The 14,982-nt window shown below is 40.8% G+C and overlaps 1 long non-coding RNA gene across 1 annotated transcript in view; it reads left to right on the top strand.

Moving 5' to 3' along the window:
* The first annotated feature begins 11,249 nt into the window (after positions 1-11,249).
* The window catches only part of LOC148147527 (uncharacterized), a 52,279-nt gene continuing 48,546 nt past the window's right edge, over positions 11,250-14,982 (top strand). The window contains exon 1 of the long non-coding RNA XR_015759649.1: positions 11,250-11,805. This is a non-coding gene — a long non-coding RNA (uncharacterized LOC148147527). The remainder of the gene's footprint in view (positions 11,806-14,982) is intronic.

Raw genomic sequence — 14,982 nt, 5'->3', positions numbered from 1 at the left:
TATATTGTATGAAAGATTTCTTTTTGACTACAGGTAGTGATTTGGCTGTAACAGTCACAGCTCAGACTGTATTTCACTAATGTACTAGATCATACGATAAAACTAAGATATAGGAGAAAAGTTGGGCCATTTGGCCCATCGTGTCTGCTCCACCATTTGATCGTGGCTTTCTCAACCTCATTCTCTTGCCTTCTCCCTATATCCTTTGATCCCCATACCAATCGAGAAACTATCTCTATCTTAAATATATTCAATAACTTAGCCTCCACATGTCTCTGTGACAATGAGTTCCACAGGTAGACCACCCTCTGGCTGAAGAAATTGTTCCTCACCTCAGTTCTAAAGGGCACATCTCCACATGCAGTCTATTCAGGCTTCTCCGTAATCTGTAAGTTTAAATGAGATGCCATGCCCCTCCATCCTTCTAAATACTAAGTGTAGACTCAGAGTCCTCACTGCTCCTCATGTGTCAAGCCCTTCATCCCTGGGATCGTTCTTTTTAAACCTACTCTGACTCCTCTCCAATGCCAGCACATCTTTCCTTAGATATGGGGTCCAAAACTCTTGACAGCATTCCAAATGTGATCTGACCAAGTGTTACTGCCTCAGCAGTACGTTTGTGCTCTTATATTCTAGCCCTCTCGAAATGAATGCTAACTGAATTTGCATGTTAAGAGAAAACTTGGACTCCCAAGTCCCTTACGTTTGAGAAATTTGAAGCACGTTCGCCATTTAGAAAGCAGTCTGTCTCTATTCCTACTACTAAAGTGCATCACCTCTCATTCCCACATTGCATTCCATTTGCCACTTCTTTGCTCACTCTCCTAAGCTATCCAAGTCTTTCTGCAGCTTCTCTATTTCCTCAACATTACGTTCCCTCCACCTGTCTGTGTCATTTGCAAACTTAGCAACAATGCCCTCTGTGCCTTCATCCACAGATTTTTTTTGACAAGAACATTTTTTGCTTTTTTACAAAATTACAAAACTAATTCAAAATAGTGTAGTAATATGATAACAGCATCGATATAAATTAAGAAAACTAGCTAATCTACAGACTACCAAAACACAAAGTAAGATGTAAGAAAGAAGACTCTTGTGTACTATACTGTAGTTTTTTTATATATAACTAACAACAAAAGTAATCAAATAAATATGCATTCAAAATAAAATTATATCGTCATAACAAGACCTGTATGTATATGGGATTCTTCCTCCCTAAAACCCCAAAACCAATAAACATCATCCTCACAGCTAAAAGGCCTGAGACAGTTTGGCCGATACATCTGCATCGGTGTAGTTCAAGAAGAGTCACCATGTTCTATAAAACAATTTGGGTTTTTGGTGAACTATGTTCGTAAGGAAGTCATAGAGATATACAGCATGGAAACAGACCCTTCAGTCCAACCCGTCCATGCTGGCCAGATATCCCAACCCAATCTAGTCCCACCTGCCAGAACCTGGCCCATATCCCTCCAAACTCTTCCTATTCATATACCCATCCAAATGCCTTTTAAACGTTGTAATTGTACCAGCCTCCACAACTTGCTCTGGCAGCTCATTCCTCACACGTACCGCCCTCTGCGTGAAAAAGTTACCCCTTAGGTCTCTTTTATGTCTTTCCCCTCTCACCCTAAATCTATGCCCTATCGTTCTGGTGTAACTACGGAAGATGGACCACTCCACACAGCTGACAGAGACAGGCACAGCCCAGGGAAATAAGTTCCATAACTATCCTATGCCAATGCGAAAGTCCTGGAGGACTTTCCAATACCCAGCTTGCTAAAATGTTTTCCTCACACAAATGGAGTGGGGATAGTAAGCAGTTTCTTCCCAAATGCATAGAGAGAAGGGAAATTAGGAAAGCCCAAAAGGAGTGACACTGGATCCAACCTAATCTCTGTTCCCAAAGTCTTTGCCAAGGCGTCCAGATTGTTAATGTGTAAGGTGAATAGTAATGGTTCAACACACTCCTGTGGAACTCCACTAGTCACTGGCAGCCCTCCTGAAAAACGTTCCTTAATCCCCACTCTTTGCCTTCTGCTAGTCAGCCAATCTTCTCTCCATGCTAGGATCTTGCAGCTAACGACATAGGTTGCTAAATAAGAAAAGATCCTCCTGTGCAGCACCTTCTGAAAATTCAGATAGGTCACATCCACTGGCTCTCCTTTGTGTAATTTGCTCATTGCCTCTTAGAAATTTTAACATTTGTCAGGCATGACCTCCACTTGACTAACCATGCTGCCTCAGATATATTTTACCATTCATTTCCAAGTACTCTTTAATATCGTCCTTAATAATGAACTCTAAAATCTGGACTAACCAACCTGTACTTTCCCGTATTGTGCCTTCCTGAAATAGAGGTGTTATGATTAGATTCCCTACAGTCTGGGAACAGGCCCTTTGGCCCAACGAGCCCACACTGACCATTCGAAGAGTAATCCACCCAGACCCATTCCCCTATCTGTATTTACCCCTGACAAATGCACCTAAGACTTTGGATAGTTTAGCATAGCCAATTCACCTGAGCAGCACATCCTTGGATTGTGGGAGGAAACTGGAGCACCCAGAGGAAACCCACACAGACACTGGGAGAATGCAAACTCCATACGTCACCCGAGGTGGGAATCGAATCTGGGTCTCTGGCACTGTGGGGCAGCACTGCTAGCCACTGAGACACCAAGCCACCCCATTACATTAGCCTTTTCCAGTTCCTTGTGATCCTTCCTGACTCTAGTGATTCTTGAAAGATCACCAATGTTTCCACAATCTGCTCAGCTATCTTTTTCAAGACTGGGGTATAGTCCATCTGGAGCAGGTGATCTGTCCATCTTCAGCTCTTTCAGCTGATGTTCACTACACTCCGCTCTACCCCCTGATTCTCTTGAAGTTCTGATGGCAGCATGTCAGATACCTCTATATTTGAAAACTTGCTTATCCCCATCCAGATGAAAAGCTACTACAAATGTATTTCAGAGAATAAGGAGATCATTAGTGTAAGTGTTAAGTACAGCTATTAATTCTACTAGAAAGGTGACTTTGCTTGGTTATTTTCATGGAAGAATATAATTTATACCAAATTTAATACATAGTTATATATAGAAAATGGTATATTTTGCAGTTTCGCACCATAGCAGGATTTTGTAGGCTTTATTCTATTAGAGCTAAACAGGAACATTAACCTTGAAAAATTAAATCCATGTTTCCTGTGGGATGACCTCAGTGATAATTATATAATATCCTTTAGATTTCGGTGGTAAATTGGACAATTTTTAGATAATTATGATGTTAAATTTTTAAAAAGGTCAGAAGTCAGTAGAAGAGGATTTGACTAACAAGTGAACTGTTATTTTGAGATGTAAAGATTAAATTAACATTACCATTTGATCTGATCCAAGAATTGATCCATTCACTTGCAAGAAGACTTGTGGAGAAACACATGACACTTTGTAGACAACAACTTAAAATAGAGGGACAGCCATAGATGAAAAAATGAGAGTATTGGTTAAATGTATTGAATTGGTTATTTTTAAAAATTATTCTCGAGTGATATTTGTGTTTGAATCGGGAGAATTAAAAAAGCAGTAATTTGAAAGAGTTTGACTTAAATTGGAGCATGGTAGATTTAAAACTGTTGTTTAGTTTCAGAATTGATTTAGTGCAAGAGAACAGTGGAAATTGTTTTTCTTGTACTTCTACAGAAGTAGCATTGTACTTCTCCGGTAATGGAGTCTCTGGAAGCAAAAAATGATCCAAGACAAACAAAGTATCAAATAAATGAAAAATACTGTGGATGCTGGAGATCTGAAATATAAGAGAAAGTGTTGGAGAAATTCAGAAGGTCTGGCCAAGTGCCTTCAGATAGCTTCTGTTAAATTGAACACACTCAGCTAAGGTGACTGTTGGACGCAATTTGTAAAGTAATAGAGGGGTAAGGTTTCTGGAGCGAACATTGCAAAAGATTAACCCACAGCCAAAACCAATAAAAATTTTCAAGGAGTTAGTTAAGTATATCTAATGATGTGGCATGGATAATTATGTTCTTCTGGACTTTGTTTGACTGTCTTAGAGAGACCAAAAGAAATTTGCCAGTAATTTTCTGAAATGTACAACAATTTGCAATATTTCCCCTCCTTGGATGAAGTTTCAGAGTCTCACAGCAGGCCAGGCAGGATCCGAGGAGCAGGAGCATCGATGTTTTGGGCATAAGCCCTTCATCAGGAATAAGGCTTGTGGGCCAGGGTCTAAGAGATAAATGGGTTGGGGGGAAGGAAGCTGAGAAACCGATAGGTAGATGAAGATGATAGGTCAGAGTGGCGGGTGGAATGGATAGGTGGGAAAGGTGATGGACAGGTCAGGAGGGTGATGCCGAGTTGGAGGCTTGGGTCTGGGGTAATATGGGTGGAGGGGAAATGAGGAAACTGTTGAAATCCACATTCATCCCATGTAGTTGCAGTGTCCCAAGGCAGAATGTGAAGTGTTCTTCCTCCAGGTGTCGGGTGATAATGGTTTGGCGGTGGAAAAGGACCTGCATGTTCTTGACAGAGTGGGAGGGGAAGTTGAAGTGTTCAGCCATGGAGCGGTGGTGTTGGTGGGTGCGGGTGTCCCAGAGATGTTCCCTCTGAAATGATCCACAAGAAGATGTCCTGTCTATCCGATGTAGAAGAGACTACATTGGGTGCAAAGGATACAGTAGATGATATTGGTAGAGGAACAGGTAAATTTCTGTTGAATATGGAAGGATCCTTTGGGGCCTTGGACAGAGGTGAGGGGAGTGGTGTGGGCGCAGGTTTTGCAATTCCTGCAGTGGCAGAGGAAGGTGCTAGAAGTGGGGTGTGGGCTTGTGGGGGGCATGGACCTGACGAGGGAGTTGCAGAGGGAATGGCTCTCCGGAACGCTAATGGGATGGGGAGGGAAATGTATCTCTGGTGGTGGGGTCCGTTTGGAGGTGGCAGAAGTGGCAGAAGATGAATTGATGTATGTGGAGGTTGGTTGGGTGGAAGGTGAGGACCGGGGGATTCTGTTCTTGTTGCGTTGGGATGGGTGGCGTTCAAAGGCGGTAGTGCGGGAAGTGGAGGAGATACGCAGGAGGGCATTGTCAACCACATGGGAAGGGAAATTGCCATCTGGGATTTTTTGAGGTGGAATTGGTCATCCTGGGAACAGGTGCGATGGAGGCAGAGGAATTGGGAATAAGGGATGGCGTTCTTACAGTTGGTGGGGTAGGAGGAGGTGTGCCTCCCAAATGACCCTCCCAGAAGCTCTGTTGTCTTCCTTCCTAGGCTCCCATTCCAATCAACTGACCAGATCTTCCCTCATTTAGTTTTAGTTATCTTTTGTCTTAAGTAACACTATTGTGTCTGATTCAATCTTCACCCCCTCAAACTGCAGGATGAATTTTATCATATGGTATCTGCTCCCTAGTGTTCCTTCACCTTAAGTTCATCAAGTCTGCTTCGTAACACATCACCAAAGCCAGAATTCCCTGTTCCAGAGTGGGCTGTACCATAACCTGCTCCAATAAATTATCTTGTAGATATTCCACAAATTCCTTTTCTTGAGATGCACTACGAACCTGAATTTTCCAGTTCACATGCAAATTGAAGTCCCCATGATTGTTGTAATTGTGCCTTTTCTATTAGCGAGTTTCAGGAATATATGTAGCTCAGGTTGAGGTTCTCGATGGAAGTTTGCTTGCTGAGCTAGAAGTTTTGTTTCCAGATTTTCCATCACCATGCTAGGTAACATCATCAGTGAGCGTCCAGTGAAGCACTGGTGGTATGGCCCGCTGTTTATTTATCTGTTTAGTTTTCCTTGGCCTGGTGATGTAATTTCCTGTGGATGGGGTGGTAAATGGGATCCAAGTCATTGTGTTTGTTGATAGAGTTCCGGTTGGAATGCCACGCTTCGAGGAATTTTTGTGCATGTCTCTGTTTGGCTTGTCCTAAGATGGATGTGTTGTCCCATTCAAAATGGTATCCTTCCTCATCTGTATGTAAAGATACTAGTGAGAGTGAGTCTTATGCCAGTAAGGGTATTATTGATGGTCTTGAAGGTTTCCTCTAATTTGTTTCAAGATGACAAAGGTGTCATCCACGTAGCGGACCCAAAGTTTGGGTTGGATGGTTGGCAGAGCTGTTTGTTCGAGTCTCTGGATTACTGCCTCTGCTAAGAACCCTGATATTGGAGATCCCATTGGGTGTTCCGTTGGTTTGTCTGTAGGTCTCATTGAAGGTGAAATGGTTGGTAAGGCATAGGTCTACTTGTTTGACGATACTGACCTTGCTGATGAATTTGGTGTTGTTTGGTGTTTGTGTCTTTGGTTCTTCTAATAGTGTAGTCAGTGTTTCCTTGGCCAGGTTGATGTTGATGGATGTGAATAGGGCTGTTACATCAAAGGAGACCATTATTTCATTATCTTCTATCCTGGTATCTTTGATGGTCTTCAGGAATTCTTGGGTGGAGTGGATGGAGTGGTGTGTGTCTTCTACTAAGTGTTTTAGTCTTTGGTGTGTAGCTCTTTGGCTAATCTGTAAGTTTATGTTCCAGGTAGCGAGACTATGGGTCTGAAGGGGGCTCCTGGTTTGTGAATTTTGGGTTATCTGTAGAGGCATGGTGTGTTGGATCTGTCTGGTTTCATTTCTTGGAAGTCAGTCTTATTTATTTCTCTATATTTCTGAAAATCTTTGAGTCGGGCTATGATTTCGTTCTCTAGTTGTGGGGTCGGGTCTATCACCACTTGTTAGTAAGTGTTGCTATCTGCAAGCAGTGCGTTCACTTTCTCAATGTAGTCTCTTTGATTTAAAATGACTGTCAAGCTTTTTTTGTCAGCAGGTAGGATAACAATTTTTTTTTAGTCCTTCTAGTGCTTTTCTTTCTTGTATATTGAGTGTGTTTCCTGCTTAATGTTGGTGCGACTGTCTGTCTGATGGTTTGCTGGGTTTCTTCTGTGCTTTTGTCGTCTTTCAATGCTGCTAAGAAATCTTTCTTGTCTGCATCCTGGTAGTTGTAATTTAATCCTCTAAAACAGCTTTTTCAGTGTCTTTTAAGGGTCAGTCACATACGTTTTATATCCATGCTTCTATGTTGTTAGTGTTGTTATTTTGTGTAACTTTGTCTAGTTTTTCCTGCAGGTCTAGTTTTTTTCATTTTCTGTGTTTGTCGCTGTCTAATGCCTATGGCTTGCTGTATTGTGTCTGTTCATTCAGGGTCTGTTGCATTAGTGAGTAAGGTTTGTTGGCGTGAGATTTCCCGGTTGTATTTACGGAGTCTGTTATGGGCATCATTAATCATTTCTGTCAGCATCCTGCAGCCATTTTGCTCTGCTATTCTTTTGGCTAGTGGGGTGTTAAGGGGAGTTTGCATTTAAGATATTTAGGTACCTGTTTCCTTAGGCATTCGTGCACAAAGTACAGCTATTTGCGGGTGGTGCTCTGTCAGATGGCATTGGTTTCCCATTTTCTGGCCAGTTTTAGCATATTGTGCCCATAGGTATTAGCAAGTTTTGAGAAGATTTGTAGCTCAGGTTGAGGTTCTAGATGTAAGTTTGCTCGCAGAGCTGGAAGAACACCACTTTGACTGGGCCAATACATCCCATCCGAGGACAAACCAAACAGAAACACACAAGAGAATTCCTCGAAGCATGGCATTCCAACCGGAACTCTATGAACAAACACACTGACTTGGATCCCATTTACCACCCCCTTAAAAATAGAACAGCAAATGACATTAGCACAGGAAATGATGTCAACAACCCCAGAAAACTTAAACACATAAATTAAAAGTAGGCCACACCACCAGTGCTTCACTGGAGGTTCACTGATAATGTTACCCAGTATGGTGACGGAACATCTGAAAACAATCCTTCCAGCTCAGCGAGCAACTTACACCCAGTGCCTTTCTATCTTTTGATTTATTCCCCATATCCTGACTACTCCTAGGAGGCCTGTGCACAACTTCCATTAATAATTTCTTTCCTTTGCAGTTCCTCACTCTACCCACACATTACATGCCTTCTGCCTCTATATCACTGCTTGCTTTCAATTTAATTTAATTTCTTACTGACAAGGCAACCATGTCCCCTTTGCCTGTCTTTTTGATAGGCAATGCATCCTTATATATTTACTTCCTGGCACTAATTACCCCTATCTGTGCTACTACCTTATTTACATTGGTTCATCTACTGTGTGCATTTAAGTACATCACCTTCAGTCCTGTGTTGATTGCCCCTTACTCATAGTTGTCCCCTTATCTACTGTGTCTGAAGTTAGATTTCTGTCCTATTGTTCTGGAAGTTTTAATAACCTCTGCTGAGTCCTCATTCTTCATGCTTCCCCAACCTCCCTCAACTTTTTCCATGCAATTGTTCCCTTCATTTAAAGACCTATCCATAGCCCCAATTATGTGATTCACCAGGACGCTGTTCCCATTATGATTTAGGCATACCCATTCCATCAGAACAACTCCCTACTTCCCCAGTATTGGTGCCAAAGTTCCATGAATTCAAACCTGTTTCACCCACACCAACCTTTGAGCCATGCATTGGCCTCTAATTTTATTGACTCTATAGTTGATAGTAGTCCAGATATTATTGTCTTTTTGGTTCACATTCCTTCAGCAGAACCTCATTCCCCTTTCTACCTATATCATTTGCACTTCTGTGGACTACGATAACTGGACTTTTTCCCTCCCATTCCCAGGTTCCACTGCAGTCAAGGGTAGACATCCTGAATGCGGGCATCAGGCAGGCAGTACAGCCTTCAGTACCTAGCGCTGGCTGTGGTGAACAAACTGTATTTCAGACAACACTTTTTGGACAGACAATGAAAAGGAAAATGAATTTACAGCAGAACGGGAAGTCTTGCTGTTTTTCAAAGCCTCTTGACAAAAAATGATAAGAGTAAAAAGCAAATTGAGAAGCATCCATTCTCTGAACTTGGATATCTACAAGTTTTGCCACGACTGCAGGTACAAAATATTAATTAAACAAGTGCTGCCTCAGGTTAAAATACAACCACAGGTTAAAACACAACTAACTGGCTGTTCTTGATCTTCCTTATACTAGACATTCCTCTTTAAACTTAATTACTAATATGTGTATGTTTGTCATGTTTTATTTATCTCTGGGTTAGTATGTAATTAAATTCCTCTTTTACTCAAAACCTTGTAATTGGCTGAGTACTCCGCGATCAAACTTGCCTTTGCAAGATTCGCTTGGGTGTAAAAAATGCAGACTATTGTAATCTTTGTTGACAATTAGGGTTAACACCAGAATTTAACACCAGAATTTCTAGTGTGACTTAGGTTTAAGAAACATGAATGAATATTGTAGTAAGTAATATTGCTGTATTTTAAAGCATGTAAAACTATTAACTGGACCAACCAGATGTACAATGGTTAAAAATGCAGATCAGAGATTGGGATTTCTGCATCAAGTAATTTCATATCCTGAGTACCCAAGCCAGTCCCTTCAGAACAGTAGGACATACCTACATCTCACAGTAGGTGCAATCATTCAAAAAGACAGTTCGCCATGCAAAAGCAAAGCCATTTATAGATGAGCAATGAATGCTGGCTTACCCAGTGACACCAACATTCCCTGAGTCAATAGACAAAGGTGTTAAACATTAAAAAAGAAAATGCTGGAAGTGCTCAACAGCCAGTGACAAGGATGGAACTATAATGGCATTAGAGGGCAAGGTGTTAGTCTATATGTTTGCTGTCGCTGACCTAGAGGTGGAAGGTGTTGGTGGTGCATTGCTTTACCATTGGTAAACACTGCTGTTACTGTGGGTCGGTGGTGAAAGGAGTAAATATTTAAAGCGGTGGATGATCTCCAGAATGCTTTTGAGGCTCTCAAATAATGTTGGAAACAGGCATCCAGGCAAGTCATGAAGATTCCATCACATTGTGCCTAGTGCCCAGTGGACCCAAATCAGATAAAAGGGTTACTTGTTTGCCACCCACCTTCCAAAGACTTTTTTTCTGGAAGGATTTCTGGTGCAGGATCCATCGTAATAGATGCATCCCTGGAAGCTCTACAGGAAGCATTGGAGCCGATCTTTGCAGAAGCCTTTTTTTAAAAGATACAATAATATTATTTTTCCACTTTGTAAAATGTTTAAAAATCCACTGCATAATGCAGTAAGGCTATTGGTTCCGTGAATGGTGAGATCGGTTGTCGGTGGATTTTTTTTTTTGTCTTCTTTTATCACACAACCACCTAAATGTGGTAGTGCTTATATTTTCCCCAGCTCCCATGTTATGTGTGTGCAGGTGTGAGACACAGGGAAAGTCAAGATGTACAAATCTTTATTCAATTCCCACCACCAGGAAGAAAGGAAACACCAGGGTGGCCTGTGACAAGCAGTGTCCTTCCCATCAAAGGGCAATGCTGCATGATCAAAAAAGTAAAGGGAAGGGTGGGGATAAAATCAAAATAGAGTTGAAGGGGAAAACAGGTTGTGGTCGGGGTATAGATGGCAGTTAAGTGGGTGGAAAGGTGGAATTGCGTTATTCAGGTGTGGTAGTCGTGTCAATTTTGTAGTTAACCAGGAGTTAGAGCAGGTTTTATTTCCTTTAACTTTTCTTGGGATATTGCAAAGGTAAATTAGTCTCGACCCTCCCAAGTTTCCGACTTAAATTTAGACTTAGTAGGACATCAGTCTCCACCCTCAGTGTCGCCAACTCGCCGCCGGAGGGCGATAGAAAGACAACCAAATAATCAGGAGACCCAAAGCATCAAAAGTATGTTGAATTTCAGCAATTGGAGCCAGCCTTCAAGATATCATTTTCTTGTGTTTCTTCTAGATCGCGATGGTATAAATAAACATGTCAATGTATCCTGAGTCGAAGCCTACGCCAGAGCAGCACATGTTCCCTTATTTATTTATTGTGAGTTTAATTATTGTCGCAGGGTCATGTATTCTGGTGATGTTTAGAGGATGTGAGATCTAGCACAACCTTTCACCATTACTGTTTATTATTGTTTTACTTAGAAAATTAGAGATACTTTGGGCTCAGCTGATTGTCCCGAACATACCATTTTCTATTGTCTCTTCAAAGTTGTTCCACGTTTTTATAATGATTGTGGTTTTCATGCGGTTTCCTGTTTAGTGTAGCGTGGGCGGGGTCAGTTGGCTTTGCATAAGTAAATATCCAAGATCTGGGAGAGGGAATGAGAGGTGGGGAACTTATTGCAGCATTTACTCTAAATGTTGGCTAATCACAGACATGTTGTTTATTGTCAGGACTTGATTCACATTTCAATTTTTTTTTCTGTTTTAAATACTGCATTACTGGTTTTAATGAGCAGGGGAGAATATAAACGACTGCCACACCGAAATAGAACAGAGAAGCGTGAGGAATTTACGCGAAGTGTGTGAACACTTGATATTGCAGAATTCGTTCAATTCCGGATTATTCTGTTTTCGACAAAACTTGATTAATTTTGGTTGGCTTTTATTTTAATGCTGATATATACTCGCCTTCACAAGTGGCGTTGCTAAGTTCTGTAAGATGGGCAAGAATGATCAGTCACCTAAAGCTGGGAAAATCGAAAAAACGATGCTAACGTCAAAACCTATAAATTGTTTAAGGACACTGCCAACAGTAGTCAGTTTATTGCTATCAGTCGTTTCTGTTGTGTTTTGCCTGTATCTCAATGTTAAAACTGCGAGATTGCAAGATAGAGTAAAGCTGTTGGAAAATCAAAAAGGAAGATTTTCGTTGCAAGCAGTGCGGGAGATTTTATGGGACGATGCAAATTTACTGCCCTTACTACAGAAAAGAATCGACGAACTTCAAGAGGTAAATAATTATATTCTATAGAGTGACTGATAGTGTAGCAAATATATCTACTTACCGAGACTTGGGTTACAACCAGATTTCTGCCTTAAAGTAAGGATTTTTCAAACATTCTTTTTCTCACTTTCTGCCACATTTGCACTTTCAATGAAACAAAATCCACTGTACGCTTCATTGAGTATATCGTTACTGTGTACATAATTGTCATCGCTTGATAATCTAGTTTGTCATTTTCATTGATGTTTAACTTACATTTGTCCTGCACCTAATTCATGAGACTGTCATCTTGTCTCAGTAAGATTTGTTAAAACAAAATTAAGTACTGAAAATAAATAAAACAGTTTTTCTATGATACTTTGTTTCACACATTTATATTTTCCAATCCTATTAAAAGGTTAACATTTTGTGTAAATATTTCGGTAAGAATCCTTGTTAGAGAACCTTGTTGACATTTTTAGCAATTAGAGAAGCATACCCTCATCACTTTGCTATATTTTGAGAATGAACTATTAGCTTTACAATAATTTGTTGACCATACCAATTCTGTCATCACATAATAGATTCCTGTAGAGGTTGGGGACAAGCAGCAGAATGCTTGTCAGTAAACTGGCTGCAAAGCAGAAAACAGACTGATAGAAGGCAGGAAGTGGCCTTACACAAGATTTGAAACAACCAAAATTGTTCTTCATTTCCTTTAAACAATTCAGACTTAAGAATTAAACTTGTGGAAGTACAGAAGTTACATTGTGGTGTGCCATTAATACCATGGAAGACTGACAAAATACACTTGCCAAATAGCCATGTAAATGGAAAGTTACTCTCGATGTAGAACAAGTTATTACATTTGTTTGGAGGTGAGGAAAGAAAGAGGCCACTAACTCCTCCAACAACAGCCATTTAAATGGGCTAACAGAACAAAATGACTTGAGGGTAAATTCACAAATTAATTAAGAATGCAGGATAACAAAGCAATAGTTATTGCCAATTTCTCAAGTAAAAAAAATTAAAATCAGAAGTTATGTTAAACCTGCACTGACATGTTATTAAATCACACATGGGTTGATTTGTCCAGTTCTGCTTTCCATGTTAGGAAACGATTTAAAATTCATTTTTGGTGAGACACCCACTTAAGGATAGAGATCCAGGATTTTGATCTAGTGACAATGAAAGAATGAGTATTCTGAAGTCAGGGTGGGAGTTTTTTGGAGGGAAACTTGCATGGAAAGAGCCATGGAATTGTTCAGGACAAAAACAGACCCTTTGGTCAAACCCATCTGTGCCAACCAGCTTCTAAATTTATCTTGTCCCATTTGCCCATATCCTTCTCCATTCCCTTGCTGCCGCAAGAGGTGTAAAACCTGTGCCCCAGTAAAACCTTCACTCCATCCAAGGCCTCAAAGGCCCTTATCACATCCGGTAGAGATTTTCCTGCACATCCACCCACCTCATGTACTGTGTCTGTTGCCCTTGATATGGTCTCCTCTACTTTGGGGAGACAGAATGTCAATTCTTGGAGCATTTAAAGAAACGCCTCTGGGACAAGCACCCAACAATCCCACCACCTTGTGGCCGACTACTTCAACTCCCCCTTGCACTCAGGTAAGGGTACGCAAGTCGGCCTCGTCCACCGCCAAATCCATGCCTGGAGGAAGAACGCTTCATCTTCCGTCTTGAGACCCTCTGACCAGACGGCATCAACTTCGACTAGTTTACAAATCTCACCTCATCCCAGATTCAACCCCTATTGCTCTATCCTACCTGGCCATCTTCCTTCCCACCTATCTGCTTCACCCTCCCCAGTAGCCTATCACAATCACCTCCACCTGTATATCCCTATCACCTTCCCAGCCCTAACCATACCCTCCTATTTATCTCTCAGATCACTTTTCTTCCCCCGACACCCCACACATTCCTAATGAAGGGCTTATGCCTGAAACGTTGACTCTCCTGCTCCTCAGAAGCTGCCTGACATGCTTTGCTTTGCCAATATCACAACATTTGACCCTGACTATCCAGAATATGCAGTCCTCACTTTCTCTCAGCAGAAAGATATTTGACTGACAATGAAATTGAGTTATTTGGAGGTTCTGTTAATGTGGAGTTGAGTCCACAAATAGCCTGACCTTTGCTGAATGGTGAAACAAACTCACTGCCAAATGGCTTACTCCTGCTCCCAATCCAAATGTTCTTGTGTATTTTCTGGTCTCACCACCCATGTTACTTAATCTTAAATTAAATATATTGGCCTGTTTCATCTGGCATAAATCAGTTTCATCATTAAGATTATTCGTCTTGCAATAAGGCAAAACCAGGGACCATAAATGTATGAGAACCACTAATAATTCAATGAATTTGGAACAAACGTTTTACTCAGAATCTGGACTTGCTACTTTATGGATGATCGAAATGGTGAGAACAGATGCATTTAAAGGAAGTTAAATCTGTACATGAGGAAAGGAATGGATGAATATGCTGATTGTAGTGATTGTAACGAAGTCAACCAGGTAGAATGAGTTCCCTGATTGGGGCTGTTAATCTGGTCCAATCAGGGAGCCCTGGCTGACAGATATAAACTTGAGTGTCGCACCTTGTGTCTTTCACTATATCTCACACCTACACACACACAACATGGGTAAAAAATAGGAAAAAGAAACATGAGTGTCAGACATCCTGTTCACTCCAAAAGCTGGAATAAATAAATAAATAAATAAATAAATAAACACAAGTGTCATAGGTTCTGTTCACTCTGAAGAAGCTGGACCAGTCTCCAGTACTATGCACATGTACATAAAGGGTGACTTGGTGATGAGATACTAGTATTTGTGGCATTAGTTCATTAATTGTGAAATTAACTAACATGCTCTAGGGGCATCTTCTCTCATAATAGATTTGTTGAATTGAATGTCTGTATTGTCAATCCTTATGTAATATAGTGCCCAAGTATTGGCAAGTATAGTACATGTAAAATCAGAATAATTTTGTTCAGAAAATACAACAGGTAATTCATGTTATCATAGTTTCTGGGCAGTCAATCTTTGTTCCAAATGTTTCCTTAGTTAAAACAAATTGTTGAAATTACTACACAGTTGTACTGATAAAACCAAAAAATATTTTGGAACCAAATGCTCTGAGATCTCCCGATGTATTTTAATTAACATATGTATTCAATAAAGCGGTAAC

This window comes from Chiloscyllium plagiosum, unplaced genomic scaffold (genome assembly GCF_037043375.1).
Source record: "Chiloscyllium plagiosum isolate Xiang-an unplaced genomic scaffold, Cpla_swu_hap1 HiC_scaffold_16, whole genome shotgun sequence".
Lineage (NCBI taxonomy): Eukaryota > Metazoa > Chordata > Chondrichthyes > Orectolobiformes > Hemiscylliidae > Chiloscyllium > Chiloscyllium plagiosum.
Note: the sequence above shows the minus strand (reverse complement) of the source record. Positions and strands in the feature narration are given on the sequence as shown.